The following is a 17,021-nucleotide window of genomic DNA, read 5'->3' as shown; positions in this document are numbered from 1 at the left end:
TGTTAAACATGTCCATTTTATTTAAATGGACCATTAGTATTTAAAATGTCCATTATTATTATTATTTTTTAACCTATGAATCATTTAGCAGGATGTTCTTTTAAGTTTCTGCTGGAAACACCAGGAGTGCTTCTGTTTGTTTTCTGTGATGAACCTTGCAGAGACACGCTCTAAACTCCATTTCTTGATCAGTAGAAGTCGGATCTTAATATTGCACACCTTATAGGTTTGTTTTGGGGATTCACTGTGTGAAGGCATGGAAATGAAACAGTGCCTGGCACATAATCATCTATCCAACATATTAATTAGGATGATCGTTTCACCATGTATTTGTGAATCACCATTTTTTTCCAAAATTGGAGAATTTAGGGCTTTGTGGAGACACTTGCAGCATGTTTCATGATCACGTGCTGGGTGAATTCTATATGAGGAAGTATCATTATTTATTTATTTATTTATTTAATGGAAAATAAGAACTTGGAAAATTCTCTTACATGGACGCGCTATTATGTTTTTCTGTAGCTTAATACGCCTCTCGTATATTAAAAAAAATATTTTCCTCTCAGTAACACAAGGGGTAATCCAAATTTAATAGCTATATCCAAAAGAAAATGAAAGTCACACTACACCATGCCTTAAATGAGAAATAAACTATTTCTGAACAGTATGCATTTACACATTTATCTTAATTGTGTAGCTACAATCCACAATCAGTGAGCAGAAAATCAGAGAACACAATGCTGGTAGGAATTTGACATAAATGTACTTGTGGAGGTTTAAATTGCAGAGTTTCTGTAATAAAATGGGAAGGCTACCCTTTCATTTTTGCAGATAGTTAATTAGTATCCTCCCTCTAGTCTGAAAATGCTCTTGGTATAAACAAGATCATATTGTGAACCAAGTGTAAATACCTTTGCACAAAAACAATGCACTTGCTTTAATGAGCTTTGTTTTCTCTATTTGGGCACAAACGATAACTTTTAAAAAAATGTAAGTTATATTTTTGTGGCGACTTAGGATTTTCAAGGCATATTTCTCTCGACAATCTCATCTGGGCCTCACAACTTTTGGTGAGATAAATCTGGCCATACTATGATACCCATTTTACAGATGAAGGAACTGAGGCCCAGAGCAGCAAAGTGAGTTACTAGGACTGGGGAGTCTATAAGTGGCAGAACTACGTCAAAACCCAGATTTCCTGGTCTCCTACTCGGTGTCCTTTTTCCCGTTCCCATTCCCAATTGAACTGTCCACTCTTTCGCCAAAGGAATTTTAATCTTAATCAAAGTATCTAATTTGCTTTAGACATGCCCAGGAATTGTGTTCTTCGAGGACAGGAGCCTTTTGGTGGACAAATATATCTATTTATCTTCAGCAAGAGGACCACTATATCTTTATCATTTGCCAATAAATGCTTTAAACTATTGAAAATTGTAATGTCTTGTTTACAGAGATGTTTTATTTAACTCTTAGATAATAACACTTTTATGAAGACTCTAACTCAGTGGTATTAAGTAACTTGTCACACAGTCTCTGACTATTAGAGCCACGAGTTTGATTTCAAAACCAATTCTTAGGCAGTTTGATTTCAAAATCATGCTTTAGTCACTGTATTACATGATAACAAAGGAATAAAATAAGCTGAATGAACTCAGTAATTATGGTATTTGCATGCACTCCACAGGGGAAAATAAAATAATTTGACCTCAAAGCATTTTTTTTAAGAATAGAACTAATTATTTCCTAAGCACTTACTTATTGCTTAATATGTTACATATATTATTTCTAATTTCCACACCACTACTATAGAAGATGTATTATTATTATTATTCTTCACATTTTATAGATTGAATAAGCACTAAGGATGGGAAATATGGCATAACATGCAAAAGGGTAACTTGTAAGTTGTTCAAATGACGTCTCTTTGCTCTGAAAGCCCACATGTTTATATTTTTTCATATGACTAAATTTATTATGAAAAGAAAAAAATAGTTACAGAATTTTTAAAAACAATGCCATTAAACTAGAAATTAGTTGTATGATCAGTCAACGTATTTACCATAGCGCTGGATGTTTTGGAGGAGAAGAGTAGGAATTCTTTTTTCTTTCTTTTTTAATGTTTTTAGTTTTTTTTTAGTGTTTATTTATTTATTTATTTATTTATTTTTTATTTTTTATTATATGAAATTTATTGTCAAATTAGTTTCCATACAACACCCAGTGCTCATCCCAAAAGATGCCCTCTTCAATGCCCATCACCTCCCCTCCCCTCCCTCCCACCCCCCATCAACCCTCAGTTTGTTCTCAGTTTTTAAGAGTCTGTTATGCTTTGGCTCTCTCTCCCACTCTAACCCTTTTTTAAATTTTTTTTAAGCTTATTCATTTTTGAGAGAGAGAGAGAGAGAGACAGAGTATGAGCAGGGGAGGGGCAGAGAGAGAGAGAGGGAGACACAGAATCCATAAAAACCATTTTGAGGAAGTTGTTTGAAATCTTATTGATCTTATAGATCAATTTTTGGAGAATTGGCATCTTTATGATACTGTCAGCACAGTATCTTTATGAGCTGTCAGCACAGAGCCCGACATGGGGCTCGAACTCACAAACCATGAGATCATGACCTGAGCCAAAGTTGGGTAAGAATAATGCTATGTGACTGATGAGGTGGGATCATAAAAGACCATGAACTTCCATCTGGTTCTTCTAGAACATTCTCTCTCTGGAAGGTGCCTCTTGGGTGCTCCCTTTTGGATCCTGGTCACCACGCCATGGGAAACCCAAGCCATAGGGAGATGGTTTTCATGCAAGCACTCTAGGTGACAAGACAGTCTGAGCTTAGCTAAGCCTTCTAATAATCCCAGTTCTGGGACCAGATATCAACAATTAAGGCACCATGGAGATGGATCCTTTAGTCACAGTTATTAGAACTCTCAGCTGTTTGAGTCTTCTGTCCCCATTCAAGTCTTCCCAGTGGAGACCCCAGATCCCTTGGAATATAAGTCATCCCCACTGTGCTGTTTGAATGACCCACCCACAGAATCGGTGAGCATAATGAAATTATTTTCTTCCATTACAGTTGGAGAGGGTTTTGAATGCAGAAGTAGCAAAGGGGACACGATTTGATATCAGAAGCATCATGCTGCCGTAAGAAAAACCGAAGACACGTGGCTTCGAGATTCATGGTAGTGGAACCTGGAAGGTCTTGAGTTTGGTAGTGGATGACTGACAGGCCTCAAGAAGGCCATTGGTGAGGGCTTAATGAAGACCGAGCAAAATGTTATTGGAACCTGGGGGCAAGGAGACCCTTGCTACATAGCAACTTAAAAACCTCAAATATTGTCACCTATAGGAATGTAAAAAGTAGATAATATTGTTATTGAACTGCTGGATCTGCTAAGGATAGTCCCAGAAGAGTGCCAAATGGCTTAGCTGGTTTCCTTTATCTGAGTGTTATAAGATAGGATATAGAGAAATGAGCTAAAAAAGAAAAAAAAATAATAATGATGAATTATTCAATTTTCAAACAGTATCTAGAAAAACTACCAAAGATCTAAAAATTCCAGACTATCTACCAGATATGCTGTAAGAAATAGGGGCTGCTGTAAATGTAATTGATATCTCCCATAAGTTTTGCACAAACACCACCACCTTTAAAAAACAGTGTGTGTAGATACTGTGTAAGTTGTATTTGTATTGGAGAGAGATATGTATACCTCCACAGTGTATATACATCTAAAAAAAAAAAGGATACTAGGATCACCATAAAAGCTATCACAGACTGGTGGAATTTATTTTTTTTTTTGCAATTCTGGAAGCTAGAAGTTCAAGATCAGAGTGTCAGCTAAGCTGGTTTCTTCTCTTTTTCTCTCCTAGGCTTGCAGATAGCTCTTTCCTTGCTGTGTCTTCATATGGTGCCTGGTCTTTCCTCTGTGTGTGTGTCCTAATCTGCTCTTCTTCTTACAAGAATACTAGTCATATTGGGTTAGGGTGTACCCTAGGGACCTTATTTAACCTTAATTACCTCTTTAAAAATCTTATGTCCAGGGGCGCCTGGGTGGCGCAGTCGGTTAAGCATCCGACTTCAGCCAGGTCACGATCTCGCGGTCCTTGAGTTCGAGCCCCGCGTCAGGCTCTGGGCTGATGGCTCGGAGCCTGGAGCCTGTTTCCGATTCTGTGTCTCCCTCTCTCTCTGCCCCTCCCCCGTTCATGCTCTGTCTCTCTCTGTCCCAAAAATAAATAAAAAACGTTGAAAAAAAATTAAAAAAAAAATCTTATGTCCAAAAACAGTTACATTCTGAGTACTTGGGGTTAGGACTCCAATGTATGAATTTTGAGGGGAAACAATTCAGCACATAACTGAGTATCTCTCTCTCTCTTTCTCCCTCTCCATATATTTTATATTCTATATATAATCTTATATATATATATAATCATATATAATCTATATGTATATCATATATATAATCCTATAACACAATAATCATATAATCATATATAATGTATATTCATATATATAATAATGATTATATATTCATATATATAATATGATTGTATATAATATTATATAATCTCCAACCGGGAGAGGACTAAGCAATTTAACAGGCTGACATTAGCTCCATAGACATGTTTTCCAAAATCTCTTCTTGCATTCTCTGAGACACTTGGTTTTCATTCTCAAAGAGTGATTTGAAGTCTTTGCTGAGAGTATCATTCCTAAAAGAACAGTATCTATTTAATGATACTTCTTCAAAGTTCTACCCTTGAAGAAAGAAATGGGGAGTGGAAGGGAAATGTAGCATTCTTTCTATCTGTCATAGCTGGATATTGGACACCAAGATGCCATCTTCCCAAGCAGGTTTTGTAAAAGTTCTGCTGCGTTTTGATCCCAGGGGCACGAGATCTAGTCAACAGAGATCCTAGTTTATATATCTCAACATCCTGAAATGCGTTAAGTTCAGGGTATCTTTGGCGAAAAGAATCCAGAGTCTTCATGGAAAATATTTGTATTGTTTTCTATTTAATTCTGAGAGAAGAAGCAGAGAAAATTCACAGAAAAAACCTGAAAAAGTTTAAAAAATATTCCTTAGAAGTGCTTATTTTTCGACTTTATGCCTAATCAAAGAGAAAGGAAAATTTGGTGTTTTCTCTACAGGAGGAAAATGTCTATACGCTGTAAATATGAACTGTTTAGATGATAATGCAGTGTGCCAGCTATCAAAGCTCTTTTTATATTAGCTGAGCATGTTGCAGAATCTCTTGAAGAAGTAGAATTATCTTGTGGAGCAAACCAAGATTTTGTCAATCTGAAGAATATGTCATACTCTTGCATGGAACACATTAAGCACAATGAACCACATCAGTGGCAAAGGTTAAAATAATCAAATCCATGTCCAAGTCCAAGGGCAAATCCAAGCCCACAAGGGCAAACATTCTCTCTGGAACTCTGGACATTTTCTCTCAGGCTATGGGCTAGGTCTCCACGGCCCGCTGGAAATGAGTTCTATTTTATCTATTAATGTTGAGGGACAAGCAAGCTTAGAGGGTTCTTGGCGACATTGGCATATCTGGTTCTCTTGTCGAGAACCACGGGCAGGTTATCTTGGGGTTTCACTTGCAGTAGTTTCGGAATCTGCTTGTAGGTTCTAGTCTTCTTTCCTCTACTTCCAAAGGCAGAAACATAAGCAAAGTAATAGACCTAACTCATGTCAGTTTGCTCTCTCACCTGTCTCTGTGAGCACTTTGCACACGAGGTGGCCTGCATGGTTTGTAAAGCTGGCTTAGTTTTTATCTAGATGCTCTATACTTCCTTGAAGAGACTTTTCTGCTCATCTACCATTAACCTGAAAGTTCATCTGGCCCCTTCTTCTCTGTGTAACCATTTTCTCTCCCCTCGCCTTATTATAATATGCAGTTACTTTTTTTTTTTCCCCCAGTCTGTGATTTTACCTATTTATCCAACTGCACTAGAAGCTCCATGAATGTTTAGGACCATGGCTTTTTGGTTGAGCTTTATAGTCCCAGAGAAATATTAAATGTTCAATAGATATGTGCTGAAGAATGAAGGATTATGAGAAAACAGTTGCCATGTAGGTTTCTTTTGTGGTTGTATTATTCTCATGAACCACATTTAGTCCTTACCAAAGATTCTTGGAATGCAGAAGTCATCAGATTCACCTCTCGATGTCAGGGGGACCTTACTAGATAAATCTCAAGTTCTCTAATCAAAAACAATTTTGCCTTCTCTTCTGTTAACATGATTTTACTTTTGTAGTTTTCTTAGACACTAGCAAGTTAATTTAGGTAGATTTTCTAAGGTTTGTCTTATTACAGTTAAGGGGGAACCTTTAGGGAGCTGTTTGATTATAAATAAAGCATAAAGTAAATGAGATGCATATTTCTTGACTATGTTGAAGAAAGTATATGGATTTGGGGCTTACACAGTACTTTTTCTAAAAACAAATGTTGTAAAACAAAACAAAACAAAACAAAACAAAACTTTGAGCTAATGTAGACAACTGCATTAAAGAACTCCAAAAGGAAATTTTAAGAAGGAGCAGTGTTTAAGCTTGGTAAATTAGATGTCTTAGCTTATTTGAATCATAAATTTAGGTTATTGGCTTCATTTTCATGAATTTATTTGTTGGGTTTGTTCTGAATTGCATGCATAAATTGTGATTACAAAATTCTAAAACTTGGCTTCCACTAATCATAGAAACTATTGATTATGGTAACACAAAGAGGTTTACAGTCGAATTCACAATTAATTCAAGAAGAAATTGTCCATTCGCATTGCAAACATAAGCAAGAAAGTTTTGGTGATACTGAGGAGTCTATTCCACATCATTCGCAAATATCAATTTAATGTGACTCACAGACCAATCACTGAAAAGTAAAATAATAATGCTATTGGAAGAAGACACATCTTCCTAATCCTGGGATTAGTGAAAATTACTAAAAACAAAAGAGCATTAATAATGAAAGTTTAAAGATGATAAAGTGGTCTTCTGTTTATCAAAATATATCATTAAGGAAGGTAAAAGACAAGTTTCAGATTGGGAGGAAATATTTTAAAAATATTTATCTGACAAAGGACTGATATCTGGAATACATAAAGGTATCCTACTAATTAAATAAGAAAAATACAGAGAATTCAACATGAAAGGTGGCAAAGATCTTGAAGAGGTACCTATAATCATATGTAAAAGTGTTCAATATTATTGCCCATCAGGGAAATGGAAGTGAAAACCATGACTGGGAACCACTGCACAACCAACAGGATGGTAAAATTAAGAAGACTGTCAATTACAGGGGCGCCTGGGTGGCTCAGTTGGTTAAGCGTCCGACTTCAACTCAGGTCACGATCTCGCGGTCAGTGAGTTTGAGCCCCGCGTCAGGCTCTGGGCTGATGGCTCAGAACCTGGAGCCTGCTTCAGATTCTGTGTCTCCCTTTCTCTCTGCCCCTTTCATGCTCTGTCTCTCTCTGTCTCAAAAATAAATAAACGTTAAAAAAATTAAAAAAAAAGAAGACTGTCAATTACAAATGTTGTCAAGAATGCAGAGAAATGGAAATTCCCATATAATGTTGATTGGATGGTTAATTACTTTAACTTTTGGAAAACGTTTTAGTGGTATCCACTAAAACTAGAGACAATACCAGTCCCATGATTCATCACTTCTATTCCTAGGTACGCACAAGAGAAATGAGTACACGTGTCCGTGAAAGACATGTACAGGAATATTCATGGCAACTCAATTATTACAGAGTAAATAGACACATTTCATTATATTCATATTAAGAAGACTCCACAATACTAAAAAGGAACAAACTTGGTAAGTGCAACCGTATGGATAAACCCCAGAAAGAGAATTTGAATGAAAGAAAACAGACATAAAAAGGTTCATAATGTACAATTCTGTTTCTATGGGGTTCAAGATCAGGGAATTCTAATCGAAGTCACAATATCGCCTTCCTTGCTGGGAGAGGCAGGTATTAAGCGGAAGGAGACTCAACAGAATCTTTTGGAGCAATGGCAATGTTTTAACATTGATCTGGGGGGTGATTACATGAGTGTATCCAAATATAAACAATGTATTCTGCTGTATGCTTAAGCTTAGTGATTTTTACCATATGTAAATTATAACTCAATACAATGTGTTAACTATACGTTTTTATTATCTATATTCTTGATGATCTGGCATCTGAGCCCTCGCTGACTTGGAGAGGCTGCCTCGATTCTTGGGGATGGCAAATGAATGCCCCAGCATTACTTTCATATGCAGACCAACCCAGAGTCTATATTCTGAACGACCTCTTCCAGATGGCTTTTGCGCTTCAGGAGGCAATATTTCTCTGCCCTCATTATCCCAAGGCCAGGCAGCAGACAACTAGAGATAGCTGCTGTGCACCAGAAGAGCTATACCCAGAAATGATTCAAACGAACTGATCCCACGCCTGCTTCCCTGCTGTGCGAAAACTTTCCCGTGGGACCGCAATAAGGGCTTCCACAGATACTTTCCCTTCATTCCTTCTGTCTCCTGTGCTTCTTCATGTGGCCCTGTGTGGCATGGCCTGCTCCCTTCTCTGGGGCACTGTGACTAACAAACTGTGTTTTCAATGGTAAGCTTCTCTTGATATGTTGGCCTCACCGTGCCTGAAAATAATAAAACCCACATGTTAAAACGCGACAAAGCAAGTGCACTTTTAACGCCGAGATGCTTTTATGGACCATTCTTTTGAACAGCTGCAAGTAAGACACAGTTAATTCCATAGTTTGGATCGGGTAGGAAGACTTAAATGAATAATCGATCAATTCGTTAGTCGTGAATAAGAACTCTTAGACTCAGAACATGCGACTACCAGGAGAGCAGGAGAGTAATAGTGGATGGTGAGATCAAATCACACAAAAATGAGCAGAAAAAAAATTTAAAATGCCTCTGTAAATGTATTATTTACTTATTTTACAATTTTTATTTATTTTGAGGCGGGGGACAGGGTCAGAGAGAGGGAGACAGAATCTTAAACAGGCTCTGTGCTGTCAGCGTAGAGTCTGATATGGGGCTAGAATCCATGAACCATGAGATCATGACGTGAGTAGAAATCAACAGTCAGAGGCTTAACCTACTGAGACACCCAGGTTCCCTTCCTTATTTATTTTTTAAGTAGGCTCCATATTGGGTGTGGAGCCCAACATGGGGCTTGAACTCACAACCCTGAGATCAATAACTGAGCTGAGATCAAGAGCTGGATGCTTGACCAACTGAGCCCCCTGGGTGCCTCTCAGTGTATCATTTATAATGCTGTATATTTGACACAACATCTCCAGGTAATCATAGATATAGAATCACACCGCATCATTAGAACTATTTATATACTGCAACCAACGGAAGAGGCAATTCAAGTAGAAAGAAAGAAAGAAAGAAAGAAAGAAAAAAGAAGGAAAGAGAGAGAGAGAAAGAAAGAAAGAAAGATGAAGGAAGGAAGGAAGATGAAGGAAGGAAGGAAGAGAAAGGCAAGGCAAGGCAGAAAAGGAAAGAACAGAGGAAGGAAGGAAATTTTCTTGCTGACACAACGGAGCCAACATAAGGGATTCAAAGTCCTGAAATAACATGGGCAGCATTGCTGGATACTAGAATGTCAAATCATTTACCAAGAGAAGAAGGAAGAGGCTTGAGAGGGTGGGAGTAAGGGTTGAGGAACTCATTTGAAATAACATAATGTACATTTCAAAGTTGTGCTTGGGATATCTCTTTCTCTTTTTTTCTATCTCTTCAGATGTTATTACTTCTTATTGAAGAATCTGGAATGTGAATCAGAAAATCTCACAATAGTCTTTTAAAGGTATTTAATGATTCATGATTAATGATTATGTTAGTATATATAGTATTATTACACATACTATTAGTATATGTAGTATTATCATAGTAAATACATATATCAACAAACTCCCTTTGGACCGTAGATAAAATTGTGGTCTTATTTGTTTTTGACGAGCTATCTTAAAACGAGTGAGGGTTCTGTAAGTTTCCCATACATATTTCTCCAGGCATGTGTCCTTCTGTATTCTTTCCATGATTACTGGGGTTTATCCATTTAAAGATCAGGAGACACTGCAGCTGACAGTTGGATATAGATGAGGACTGACTATCAATTCCGCAAAAGACCACCATCAAACCTTGTTCTTCAAACAAAGCTAAGCCAATTAAACCTACTGTGAGATAGAGCATGACTTCGGTAGTCTTGGTAGCGTCTCGGGAAGAAGAGGCCAGGCGTAGACTTTGGTAGGAGTACTTCAAGGCAGGTCTTTCAACGCACATATCTTACTGGGATTGGGTCAAGTTCTTGATATAGTATGTTCGCTTTGGTGGGCACAGTGAAGCAAGCATCTTGCAGGGAGTTTTGATAAATAAACAGATGTTTGATAAGTGAGCTGTTTGGCTAAACGAACAACCCATTGTTCCCACAGCGGGGCTGCTTGTTCAGATGAGCAAACTATTCATTCAAATGTTTTGGCTTTTAGGAAAGTCCTGGCACCAATGGTAACATTATTTATTGGTTTACAGTCTTATCTTCCTGGCCAGGAATCTCCTGGAACAAAGAGAAATGCCATGTTGACACAAGTGGCTTCAGATCTCCATCCCAACAGTTAAAGCTGTGTGGATGAAGGTGGTCTCAGCTCTCAAAATTGAGTGTAGGGGACGAACAATGTCATTTTGTTTTAAGGAGCCTGGAAATATTGGGATGGTATGTGGTTTTAAGAGGGAACGACCAGAAAGGAAATCCATTTTGAAGATGTTTCAGGTATATGTGAAGATTTAAAACTAATCTAGAACTTCTTCCATTATGAGATGTGGTTTTAATCCAAGTGTATATATTGTAACTGACTGTGCTTTATTTTATGAAATCCAGGACCTCCATTGTCTCAGGATATTAGGAATGAAAGCCTTCCATATCCCCATTTATTTTTAATTTTTAACTTTTCTTTTTCAAGGAACAAGGGAGTGAGTGAGTGGGGAGGAGCAGAGAGAGGGAGACAGAGGATCTCAAGCAGGCTCTACACCCAGCACAGAGCCCTACTCAGGACTGGATCTCACGACTGTGAGATCATGACCTAAGCCCAAATCAAGATCTGACCGCTTAACTGACTGAGCCACCCAGGTGCCCCTCCACCATTTCAATGTATGACCCTGTGGGGAGTCATTGTTTGTCACTTGTATTCTGGCTTCTTAGGTCAATCATTTACATGGCTCTGTTTTTTTTGTTTGTTTGCTTGCTGTTTATTTGCTCTGGCTCTATCCTCACTCCACATGTATAATAGTGGATAAGCATGGCCCATCCTGCCTTTAAAACAATAGGCTTTATGATCCTAAGATGTCATCATGGGCTGACCGGGACCTCAATAGTCGTTTCTCCTTCCAGCATTCATAGCAGTTCAGTGACCATTGGCCTTCATTCCTGTGTTAACTACTAGACATAAGAGAAAATTCTGGAGATTGGACAGAAGAGAATAAGTGGTCTCTACCTTCCATAACAACGTGTTCATAACATATGCCCCTCGGTATAAAAGAATCGAGCTGAGTTGTGTGTCAGAAATAAAGGGTAAACAGTTTCGAGTCACCAAAGGGTGACTGTTGCAGATAGGGACAGACGCCTTCCATTCATGAAGGTTTAAAACATTTAAAGGTGATAGGTGGGTAAACCTGAAGGATGCATGAAAGGAAATACAGGGCCAATCTTGGCCATCCCTAGATTCTCTGGGTTGTCTTGGCGATTTCCCACACTGATATATGATACTTGCAGTAAAGGAAATTTTCAACTTTTAATGTCTGTGGGCTCTTCTCCTGGGCTCCCAGGGAAGCTATACTCTTATCAAGATCAGAATGACTTCACCAAACTTCAAAGCATGGGCTCTATTTCTTCACCGAGCACCCACTATACATCTGCCTTGTTAGCAAATAACCTAAAGGAAACATTTCAAATAAAGAGAATGTTCTGAAGCTTGCAACCTTACAGATGCTAAAAGCAGCAGATAAAGTTTGTAATTGTATGAAATGTCCTTGGCCAGATAATTTCGAATGCCTGATGTAACAAAAAAACATGCATAATCTTGTATTAAGCATTCCTTCTCTGGAGCACTCTTTGTGAAGATTGTATTTGGGGAGCTGTCCCCACTTAAATAAAACTCTCCCTCTATCTTTCTTTTTTTCTTTCTCTTTATTTCTCTCTCTCTCTCTTTTAGAAATTTTAAAATGTTTGCTCACTTTGTGTTGACACTTAGGTGACATCACTTATATTGCTGGCTAGGACCTAACTTTTCTTGGGCTGGGCTGGTTAGAGACTCACTACAGGAAGTTAGGAATTATTCAAGCAAATGTTTTGAATGATGTGCTTTGAATGAGGTGTGACCAGAGGAATAATCATGATATTTTCCAGCTAGACAGTGAACCACTTGTCTAGGAAGTCTGCTCACAGAAGAAAGTGTGCAGAAAGAGTTACAACTTGTATTGACAGCTCTTTCTAGATTGATGACAATAAATATTCCATGCCTTGGAGAAGAAACTGGAATTTCAAGCTGTACTTTGGAAGACATCTTCTTCAGCTGGGTCCAAGTTTCATTCCACTCTGATCTGCTCCCTCACTCAAAGGTAGTATGGCTAGTTTCAACTTTGATCTTTCCTTCTTGAAATAGAACATGTTACTTTTCTTATGTCCTTTACAGGAATATTCCACAATATATCTGACTTCTATCATGGTTTTATGTTGCCTCTCCCCATCTTATACAATATTAATTTCCCTCAAGCCTGCAGAGTTGATGCATTCATACAATTTTTAGTATGTGCTAACTATATAACAGTTCTGCGACAGTTACTAGGGAAACAAAAAGGAAGATATCATGCCTGTCCTCAAATAGCCTATTTGATAAATCTACATTTCACCTCTCACGTCCTTCATATCTTGTCATAGGCTATACACATTCCGCAAATATATCTGGTCTTGAGAACTAGATGGGTGTTTATTGTTTAAGAATGAGGACTTTAAAGTTATTGAACCTGAGTTGAGATCAGTTCCCCCAAGTGAGTTTAGGGACTACTCAAAGTTCAGCATCCATCTTAAACATTTTTACAAATGTAAGTGGAGTAAAGCATATGAAGTTTTTAGCATAGAGGAGGTGCTCCACCAATGTGAAATTTTATTAGTCATTATTATCAAGTTCAAGGATTTGTAAACTTATGCAAATATTCTTTCCTTTATATAAAATTTTTAAAAATGTTTGTTTACTTTTGAGAGAGAGAGAGAACTTGTGTGTGAGCCAGGGAGGGGCACAGAGTGAGGGAGAGAGATCATCCAAAGCAGGTTCTGCAAAGTCAGCGCAAAGCCCAACTCGGGGCTTGAACTGACGAGCCATGAGATCATGACCTGGGCTGAAGTCAGATGCTCAACTGACTGAATTACCCAAGCACCCTTACTTCTGCAAATATTCTTAGCTTTGCAGCCATATAGTCTCATGGCAACTATTCAACTTTGACTTTGTGGAACAAAAGCAGCCATAACCAATATGTTAACAAATGGATGTGGCTGTGGTCCAATAAAACTTTATATACAAGTATACAAATGCAGGTGGCAAGCTGGATTTGGGGCATGAGCCAAGGTTTTCTGATCTAGTCCAACATTCCAAATTTATAGAAAAGAAAATTAAAACTCTGGCAGAAAAAAGAAGTATTCTGCATGCCATACACATGTCTTTCTTGTTAAAAGCATTACATTTCCTCCATCTCCCCTGTCAGTTGGGATGCTGAAGGTAAGTTCATATAAATCAAGCTGGAGTTCCTGCCAGTTCCCTTGATATGATTCTTAATTCTTCATTTTACCGTAAAAATTGGTTCTAAAGTCAGAGGTAATAACAATAACACCATTATTTGCCTCTCAGATGAAATGGAATTTAATTTCAAAACTTAAAAGACTAAAACATCTAGATTGTGCCAACCAGAAAGGAATGAAATTCAGTTTTCATTGACCACTGTCTTCAATGTAGAATAGTGCATGATCTTCCAAGTTTTTCTTTTCAGGTTAAATATTGCTGTGATTCATTTTATATTCTTTTTCAAATAGTCCAGGTTTTCTTCTCTTGATGTAAACATAGTTTTGTATCCTTTCTGCTTTGGCTGCAAACAATTGTGTTATAACTAATAAAAGGGTCCTTATGGGAATTCTAAAAAATAAACAGGTAGTGAATAACTTCACGTTTAGTGGGAAGGTCTCCGCGCTATTTGTCGTTTTCATATCCAACCTCATACCCAAGACTGAATGGTCACAGCTGTATTGGCAATAGCATTTTGCTGTTGCTGAAAATTCCTGAAGTATACAAGTAGTTTGCAGTCAAAATTTAAAAACTGACATACTTTGATATTTCTAGTTTTTTTTTAAAGGGAATCATTCTAGCATGGCAATTTGTTTCTCAATTACTTGGATATAAAAGGAATGGTCTCAATATTGACATGCTTTGTCTAGATGATTTTTTTCCTGAGGATATAAAGCGATCTCGAGTTCTATTAAGTGAAAAAGCAAAATATAGAACAATGTGTATGTAATGCTTGCTTTTGTAAAAGAGAGAGAGAGACAGAGATAGAGACAGAGACAGAGACAGAGAGAGAGTCCATCCAGAAGGACTAAGACATTTTTATGAGTGGTTGCTTCTGAGAAGACAAGCAAAGGAACAGGATATGAGAAAACCTTTCATTTGATTATTCTTTTGTGGTTTTTAAATTTCATGTTGGGTGTGTAGCCGATGTATTCAAAAATTACTTTAAAATCATACATACAATCCTATGCTTCGTACAATCCTACTGATCACAGTCTTTGGGGGCTGGACCCAGACGTTTGAAATTGAGACTACCCCAATGATTTTGATGACCAGTCATGTTTAGAAACACTCATCTGTTCCATTCCCTGGATTCTTGTTTTCTTGTGTCACGGTGTACATGTGAGAATGTAACTTTTTCCTTCTAACTGGAGAAACACATGAAGGATATCTTACAGTATTTCATTTTGACTATGGTTCCCAGCCCCTCTGGGAATCCAGTAAATATTTGTTGATGGCATAGTGCAGAAGAATATTTCCCATCCTCGACTACATTGTATTCCAGTATGGAGTAATTTGTAGAAATACATCAAATATGATAATATTATGAGAATTAAAAATGACCAAATATGAAGGACCAAACATCAAAAAATTCCAATAATAAGGAACTTTTATCAAAGTCTATGGGTATGGCCAGTCTATAAAGGGCGAGTGGTGAAATTCAAAGCTAAGATTATAGAATTTAGGGATGAGTCAGACTCCATATTCTACATGAATGAGTAGAAGCAGCACTTAAAGAAATAAGCATGCAGATAACAGATTCCAAAGATGCTTTTTATTCCAGAGATCATATAAAGCCCTATTCTCATACAGCAAAGTACTGTCTTCTTATTTAGGGTGATACATGTGGCATCCCCATAGTTCTCAACTTTCTCTTCTACTGTGAATCCTACATTAGTGTTTGTAGAGACAGTTGATGGGATCCTTAAGGCCGTGTGGTTAACAGGGTGCCTAGGTGGCTCAGCTGGTTAAGCGTCTGACTCTTGGTTTCAGCTCAGGCCATGATTTCACAATTCATGAGCTTGAGCCCCGTGTCAGAGCTTTGTGCTGGCAGTGTGGAGCCTGCTTGGGATTCTCTCTCTCTCTTTCTCTCTCTCTCTCTCTCTCTCAAAATTAATAAATTAATTAATTTAAAAAGAGACTGTGTGGTTGTATATATCATAATATATACAGAGAAAAGTAATAGATATATAAGTAATATGTATTACTTTTCTCTTATATATCTCTTTTCTCTGTATATATTATTATATATATATAATCTCATTTATATAAAAGATTAATGTATCATGATGAAAACGGATTTGTTGCAGAAAGATAAGTTTAATTTAACATTACAAAAGCAATTATTAGAAAGCAATTAGGTGAAAGGACAAAAATCTTATTCAATCAATAAGTAAATATATTTGGTAAAATTAAAAATTTATTTATGTTTAAAAATTTTAGACAACTAAAGAAAGGAAATTGTTTAAACTGAGGAAAGATGTATTCAAAAAACCTGAAACATACATAGTAAATAATGCTAATGTTGTGAAATTTTCCCTTTGAGGATAAATATTTAACATTGACCTAGAGATCCTGGCCATTAGAGCGAGGGAGGAAAACAAATAGAGAGTAAAATAATAAAAAAATGGAGAAACACATTTCTCATTATTTTCAAGTTACATATTGTTAATATGGAAAATAGAAAAAAATCGATAACTTCTCATAGAGCTTAGCAGTAGCCACAGGTACAAAATCAATTAGGTGCATTTTTTTTGCAATTTTTGCAATAGGTACAACAATGTATTGAATTTCAATACAACAGCAAAATGTTAGGTAGACATAAAAGTGAAAACCATTTTCTTAACAGTTGCAACAAAAATAGTGAGTATCTAGGAATAAGTCCAATAATATGCAAAACCTCTACAGAGAACATAACAGAACTTTATTAAAGATCTATAGAATCACTAAATAAGTAACACACCACATTCATGCATTTGAAGACTCAATCACTTAACTAAATTCTACTCAGATTAACTGATAGGTATAATGTAATCCCAGCAAAATCAGTGTCGTCAATATTTTTGGGGGAAGGACCTTATGAGATGATAGTAAAATTTATATGAAAACGAGAAAGGCTAATTTTTTGGACCATTGTTCCAGAAGAACAAGAAGGTGAAAGAAACTTTCTCCACTAAATACGAAGACTTATTTTTGCAAGATTTTTTAAAACATATGATATTAGTCAAGGGATTGATAGGTCAATGCAATATAATTAACATCTAGAATCACACCCATGCATGTATATTAACACATAATAAAAGGTGATGGATATTTGAACGCCAAGGTTCCTAGCAGCATTGTTCCCAGTGACCAAAAGGTAGAAACAAACCAAATGCCCAGTGGCA

At 37.0% G+C, this 17,021-nt stretch overlaps 1 long non-coding RNA gene across 1 annotated transcript; it reads left to right on the top strand.

Annotated features, from left to right (window-relative positions):
• Positions 1–8,625: 8,625 nt before the first annotated feature.
• LOC125164334 (uncharacterized) lies at positions 8,626–10,253 on the top strand. Its single transcript, XR_007151724.1, has 3 exons — positions 8,626–8,745; positions 9,771–9,836; positions 10,095–10,253. It is a non-coding gene; the product is annotated as an uncharacterized LOC125164334 (long non-coding RNA).
• Positions 10,254–17,021: the final 6,768 nt, after the last annotated feature.

Source organism: Prionailurus viverrinus, chromosome B1 (genome assembly GCF_022837055.1).
Source record: "Prionailurus viverrinus isolate Anna chromosome B1, UM_Priviv_1.0, whole genome shotgun sequence".
NCBI lineage: Eukaryota > Metazoa > Chordata > Mammalia > Carnivora > Felidae > Prionailurus > Prionailurus viverrinus.
This window is presented reverse-complemented; position numbering and strand designations above follow the sequence as displayed.